Raw genomic sequence first — 6,534 nt, 5'->3', positions numbered from 1 at the left:
AGAAGCAGCCCACTCCCTGCCATCTGACTCACAGCCAAGAAAGAAGAGCAAGTGGGAGGACCACAAGCTGGCTCTTAGAGCTCCTGCTTGGAAGCTTAACTCAGATGCTGTTGGTCAAAGGAAGTCACACCGCCAAGGCTGACATCAGTGGGGAGAGTTACCAGCGAACTACCAGTAGGAAGGACCAATACGCCTTGAAAATAACACAATCCGCCACATCTACTGTAAATGGAAAACCACCACCACTTGCCTTTGACAAAAGGCAAAATGTAACAAAATGTAAACCTAATGACAAAAATGTAAATATGAAAACATTTAAAGTTATTGAATTGTGGCCAAATAACTTTGCCTTTTGAAGGCTCTAAGCCTAAGGCCCACTTGCTTTTTGTTCAAAAGGAAGATGGGTAAATGTTAGAAAGGCATTAAAGACCTATCAGTAACAACCTGTTGCTGTGGTTCAGCTGCCCAGTTGCGTCCGACTCTTTGTGACCCCATGGACTGCAGCACACCAGGCCTCTCTGTTCCTCAGGGTCTCCCGACTTTTGCCCAAGTTCATGTCCATTGCATCAGTGATGCCATCCAGTGATCTTATCCTCTGATGCCCTCTTCTCCTGCCCTCAATCTTTCCCAGCATCAGGGACTTTTCCAATGTTAGCTAGTCACATCAGGTGACCAAAATACTGGAGCTTCAGCTTCAGTATCAGTCCTTCCAATGAGTATAGTATTCAGAGTTGATTTCCCTTAAGATTGACCAGTTTGATCTCCTTGCTGTCCAAGGGACTCTCAGGAGTCTTTTCCAGCACCACAGCTGGAAGGCATCAGTTCTTTGGTGCTCTGCCTTCTTTATGATCCAGCTCTCAAAATCATATGTGACCACTGGGAAGTCCATAGCCTTGACTATATGGACTTTGTTGGCATAGTAATATTTCTGTGTCTAGGTTTGTCATGGAATTCCTGCCAAGAAGCAACTGACTTCTGATTTCATGACTGCAGTCACCATCAGCAGTGATTTTAGAGCCCAAGAAGAAGAAATCAAACTGTTACCTTGATGTAATAAGAACATCCAAAAGAAAATGGAGTGTTATTGGATGGAGCAGCCCTGTACCTACTAAAATCTTCCCATGAAGCATCACTGGTACTTGGTCTATGCTTTGGGAGGTTCTGATTTAGAATCACTCTGGAGGAGGATGTAGGAGGCTAGAACTTTGCGGGAGTGATGATAATGAGAGCTGCGTTCTCCCAGGCGTTTGTTGTATAATAGAGCGGCCTGGAGATGATGTCCCTGGATCACCCCTATTTACACCTCAACTATGCCCTACCACAGAAGCACATTTATCTCCACTTTACAGCTGAGAAAAATGAGATCCAGAGAGTTTCAGCACCTTGCTCAAGACCACCGGTGGAAGGGACGAGGAGACACTCCCAGGCTGTCAATAAGCGAGGCCTGAAGGTGTAGTTTCAGTCCTGGCCACTTGGTGTCACTCTTTCCAAGCTGTAGGAAGACTGCCCAGCAGAGATGGGCCGAGTACCGGGGACTCTGGGCAGAGCTCAGTCAGTTCAGTTCAGTCGCTCAGTCGTGTCCGACTCTTTGTGACCCCATGGACTGCAGCACGCCAGGCCTCCCTGTCCATCACCAACTCCCAGAGCCTGCTCAAACAGAGCTATTTACAAACTAATCCTGAAGAAGGCAAAGGGCCCCATCCTGTCCTTCCGTGAATGTGCACAATCCCTGCCTGTTCCGTTTTCCCATCATGCTTGAAAGAAAAACCAGGTCTCACTCTGTCCACCCTGAGCCAGGAGAGAAACTCGACAGGCATCATCTCAGACAAGTCTGCGAGCAGCGCCGCAGTGTTTCCACATTGTGGATGAGAAGAGTGAGGCCAAGAGAGCTCAACTGATGTGCCCAGCGAATAAGTGACAGATTTGAAGCTGATTCAAGCCCCAATACAAGTTGGAAGCTTAAGAGTTTTGATGGTAAAGAATCCTCCTGCAATGCAGGAGACCGGGATTCGATCCCTGGGTTGGGAAGATCTCCTGGAGAAGGAAATGGCAACCCCCTTCAGTATTCTTGCCTGGAGAATCCCATGGACAGAGGAGCCTGGTGGGCTACAGTCCACAGGGTCACAAACAGCTGGATGCGACCGAGCAGGCGCGCGCACACACACACACACACACACACAGTAGGATGACTACATCAATCCTCACTTTTCATGGAATGTAACTCCGTAACGTTCTTGGCAGTGAAGATAATTTGACTGTTTAGGGGAGTGCACATATTCCATTGTTGCTTTTCACTGTAGAAGTTAGTTTCCCCCGGCTACCAAAAAAACACGGAGAGTCTACTTTTAAAGAAATTTTGAAGTTATTAATACCAAATATCCTTTATAATTATTTTTTAAAAATCAGAAAATACATCTGAGTAAAAATGAGATAATAAAAGTCACTCCAAATCCCCATCAGTCACCGACAGGTAAGTGCTACTGACATTTTGGAGCATATCCTTGCAGACATTGCTCCCTCTCATCTAATTTAAAGGATGAAAAACTTTAAAAATATGAATAAGAAAACATACTTGCATGAAAAGTAGTTGAAAAGCTACCGCAAGATTTACAGTGGATAGTCCCTGTCTAGTCGTTAGCCCCTGTCTTCCCTGGTGGCCCAGTGGTAAAGAATCCACCTGCCAATTCAGGACACACGGGTTTGATCCCTGGGTTGCGAAGGTTCCTTGGAGGTGGAAATGGTAACTCAGTCTAGTATTCTTGCCTGGGAAATCCCATGGGCAGAGAGGCCTGGCGGGGTGGAGTCCATGGGGTCGCAGAGTCGGAGTACAACTTAGCGACTAAACAGCAATAATCCCTAAGCCCTGCTCTCCAGCTCTAAATCTCCAAGCTTCCCTGTCAGGAAGTCACCCTGGCTATCATTTCTTGGGGATCATTGCAGAGATGTCCAGAGTGTAGGTAAGCAAATGTGTACATGGATTCCTGTAGCTGTTTCTCTAAATAGAAGCATACTGCACACCCTGCCCTGCACTGGTTTTGTTTTTTTTACTTAATGATGTACCTTGGAGATCTTTGCAGATCAGTACTGGGAGAGCATTCTTTACACATTCCATTGTCTGAATATCGTAATTTATCTAACCAGTCCCTGGCGATACCATGTAGCCGATGCCAGTGTTTCGCTGCAGCAAACAATGCCGCGGATTGGTATTCCTTTCACAGGCGTCTTTCCGTGTACGGGATCTATTTCCAAAGGGATGAATTCTTAGCCCCCAAACTGCCCAAAGGGCAGGTACATTTTTAAATTTTAACACTTATTGTCCAAATGCTTTCTGAGGTCATGCCTACCAACTGACATTCAGGGCAACGACTGACCTGAGCCCTGGTTTTCCCACAGCCAATGCCAACTATTATCCGACTGCTCCATCTTGGCCTTGCCGAATGGGGGAAAAACGTGTTCACTGTGGTTGTAATCCGCATAATCTTCCTTTAGGTTGGGAATTAAAAAACATCTGAAGGCCATTTGCTTCTCTTTTCTGGTAGTAAAGCATTCACATCCTTTGCCTATATTTCTATCAGGTAATTGTCTCTTCATCTGCAAGAACTCTTTATATACTAAGAAAATTAGGTCTTTGTTTCTTACAGATGTTACAAATGTATGTATTCTAAAATCCAGATATGTCAAACAAAATGGGATCTCCCTTCTGAACCATGTTTTTCAGGCCTGAGGTTATTGACAATATGTTGTGGATCCCATTCTGTATAGTAAATGTGACTTTGGCACAAAATTATTTTTTTTAAATTGGAAGACAATTGCTTTATAATGTTGGGCTGATTTCTGCCAACAACAATGTGAATCAGCATAACTATACATATCTCCCTTCCTTCTTGAATGTCCTACCCTGCATCACATCCCACCCCTCTAGCAAAACTATTTGTTTGAGAATTATTTAAAATCATTCTGGGTATACTGGAAGCTCACCCCCCTGGCTCTGGATCTAGGTGAACACCAGTGTCAGAGAGGAGGATTATGAAGCATCCAGTAGGTGCCATCTGTTTATGTATGTTGCTTAATATAATCCTACCACAACACTGGCGTAACATCATCCCCATTTTACAGCTGAGGAAACTGAGGTTCAGAGGAGTCATAGATTTGTTCAAGGTCTCCCTGCTGCTCTGTGGGAGAGCTGGGATCCAAACCCATGTCATTCTGTCTCCTAAGCCTTTGCTACCATCTTTCATGACCTTAAATCTCCACGTTCTCACTGAGTCTGGATGAAGATGGCCCTGGGGTCAGTCCCTATTCCCCACCACCACCCCAGGCTGGAGAGCTTCGTGCAGTTTAGGTATGAAGCCACTGGGAGGCGCTAGGGACCCATCCCTTGTCTAACTGGCCGCAGCCTGGAAGGGACGCCTTGTGGCAGCCCGAGTCTTTAGGCATTGCCAAACGGCCCTGGGTTTAGAACCCCTGTTGTGCAGGTCACTCAAAACAACCAAAGTTAGTCCTGGCTCACACGCAGAGGGTTTCACACGTGGGAACTCATTAATGCCCAGAGGTGGGAACTGACACCATCTCTGCCTTAGAGACGAGGAAACTGAAACCCAGAGAGGTTCAATGACTTGCCCAAGGCCACGCAACCAGCAGCCAGCAGACCTGGGGCTGGAACTGGTTCTCAAGCCCCAGCACCTGTGCCCTCCACCACTGCATTCTACTGTCCCTCAGGAAAGTATGCATTGTGTGGGCATCAGGTCCATAGGAGCATTATCTCCTTCCACAAACAACGTCTCTCCCAGTTTCCTTTCTACATGTTCTCAGTTTCCCACTTTTGATGGAAACTCAGGTACACGAGATTTTTCATTTTCATTGCAATTATACTATGAGAATAACACCAGCCTGAAGTGCCGTAATAACTGGCAGCTGACACCCAACCTCAACGCCAGAGACGTGCTGAGGAGTGGCGGGGGCTGCGGTCCCAGGTGGCTCCGCCCTGTCAGTCCTGGCACATTGCTTCCCGGCACCTGAGCTGGCCCAATTTTGCAAGGATCGTATCTTTGCTTAGTCGTGTCCGACTTTTTGTGACCCCATGGACTGTAGCCCTCCAGGCCCCTCTGTCCAGGGGATTCTCCAGGCAAGAACACTGGAGTGGGCTGCCATGTCCTCCTCCAAGGGATCTTCCCAACCCAGGAATTGAACCTGGGGTCTCCTTCATTGCAGGCAGATTCTTTACCAGCTGAGCTGTCAGGGAAACCAGAGATTCAGATTTCTAATGTGAAATTTCCTAATTTTAAAATAATGAAAATTAATTAAAAAATTAAAAACCCTGGGATGGTCAAAACAAAACATGTCTGAAGCCTGATTTGGCTTGAGAGCTGCCGGCCTGCAACCTTCCTGAAGGGTGCGTTCAAGGTCCAGGAACCAACAGGCATCCTCTTAGCGCCCTTGGCCTCTCATGGTCATTTAATTAATTCTTTTACCTATTCAGCTATACTTTCATTCCTTGTATGCCTTCCACCCATCCACTCATATCAATATCCATCCACCCATCTATCATCCATCCTTTCATTCATTCCTTTCACCCACCTACTCACCCATCCATTCATACATCCATCCACCCATGCATCCATCCATCCTTCTATTCATCCTCCATAGGTTAATTCATTTATCCAACCATCATTACTGTGCTAGAGCCGGCCTTACGAGCTAGACTCTGGCCAGGCCCTGGGGACACAGTGAAGCCTGCGAACCCACCCTTTTCCTCTAGAAACTCATCATTTGGTTTCGTAGAAATGAGAAGGAGGCCGATCATAGACAAGGATGGGACCAAGTGGTGATACATTTAGATGCCGCTATTTACCAGCTCGGCAACCTTGGGCAAATCACTGCATCTTTCAAGCCATGGTTTTCTTCTCTGTGAAGTGAGGCTGACAGAGTGACCCCCAGCTGGCTCACGGGCAGGTTGTCCAGACCAGGTTAAGCCAGTTATCGCACGTGAAGAGGGGCAGGGACACGGTGGGGTGACCCCCTTTAGGCCGTAGGGACACGTGGAGCTGTGGTGCGAGGTGGGGTCGCTAGCCGGGTCTGGGGTCTGCTGAGGCTCTGGGGCGTGCCAGCGTGCACACGTCCGCCAGGCCCCACGTTGGGAGAGGGCGTGCTGGGTCATTAGGCGCTCAACTTCCCCTGGTCGGCTGACACCTTCCGCCGGCCCAGAGTGCGCTGGGTTTCCCGCTCTTGCTTCACTTCTAAAGGGCAGTTCTTTCTCTGACCACGCCACCCCACCCCACCCTGCCCCGGTTTGTGGGAAAACTCTATGGAACAGAAAGGGCTTGCAGGCTCCCCTTTTGCTAGATTCGTTGTTATTTCTTTCCCTTTTAAATTGAAACCATGCTTATTAAAGAAGACTAGAAAAAAACACATCAAACAAGAAAGACGAAAAATTATTCTTTGTCCCATTCTTCTAATGCAACCACACTAAACAGTCCAGTTTTCTTTTTTCTTTTTCCTCTTTCTCCTAACCTAAGGTATTTGTGTGCGCGTGCG

Source organism: Odocoileus virginianus, chromosome 9, assembly GCF_023699985.2.
Source record: "Odocoileus virginianus isolate 20LAN1187 ecotype Illinois chromosome 9, Ovbor_1.2, whole genome shotgun sequence".
Lineage (NCBI taxonomy): Eukaryota > Metazoa > Chordata > Mammalia > Artiodactyla > Cervidae > Odocoileus > Odocoileus virginianus.
The sequence above is the reverse complement of the archived record's forward strand: the minus strand, read 5'-3'. Positions refer to the sequence as shown.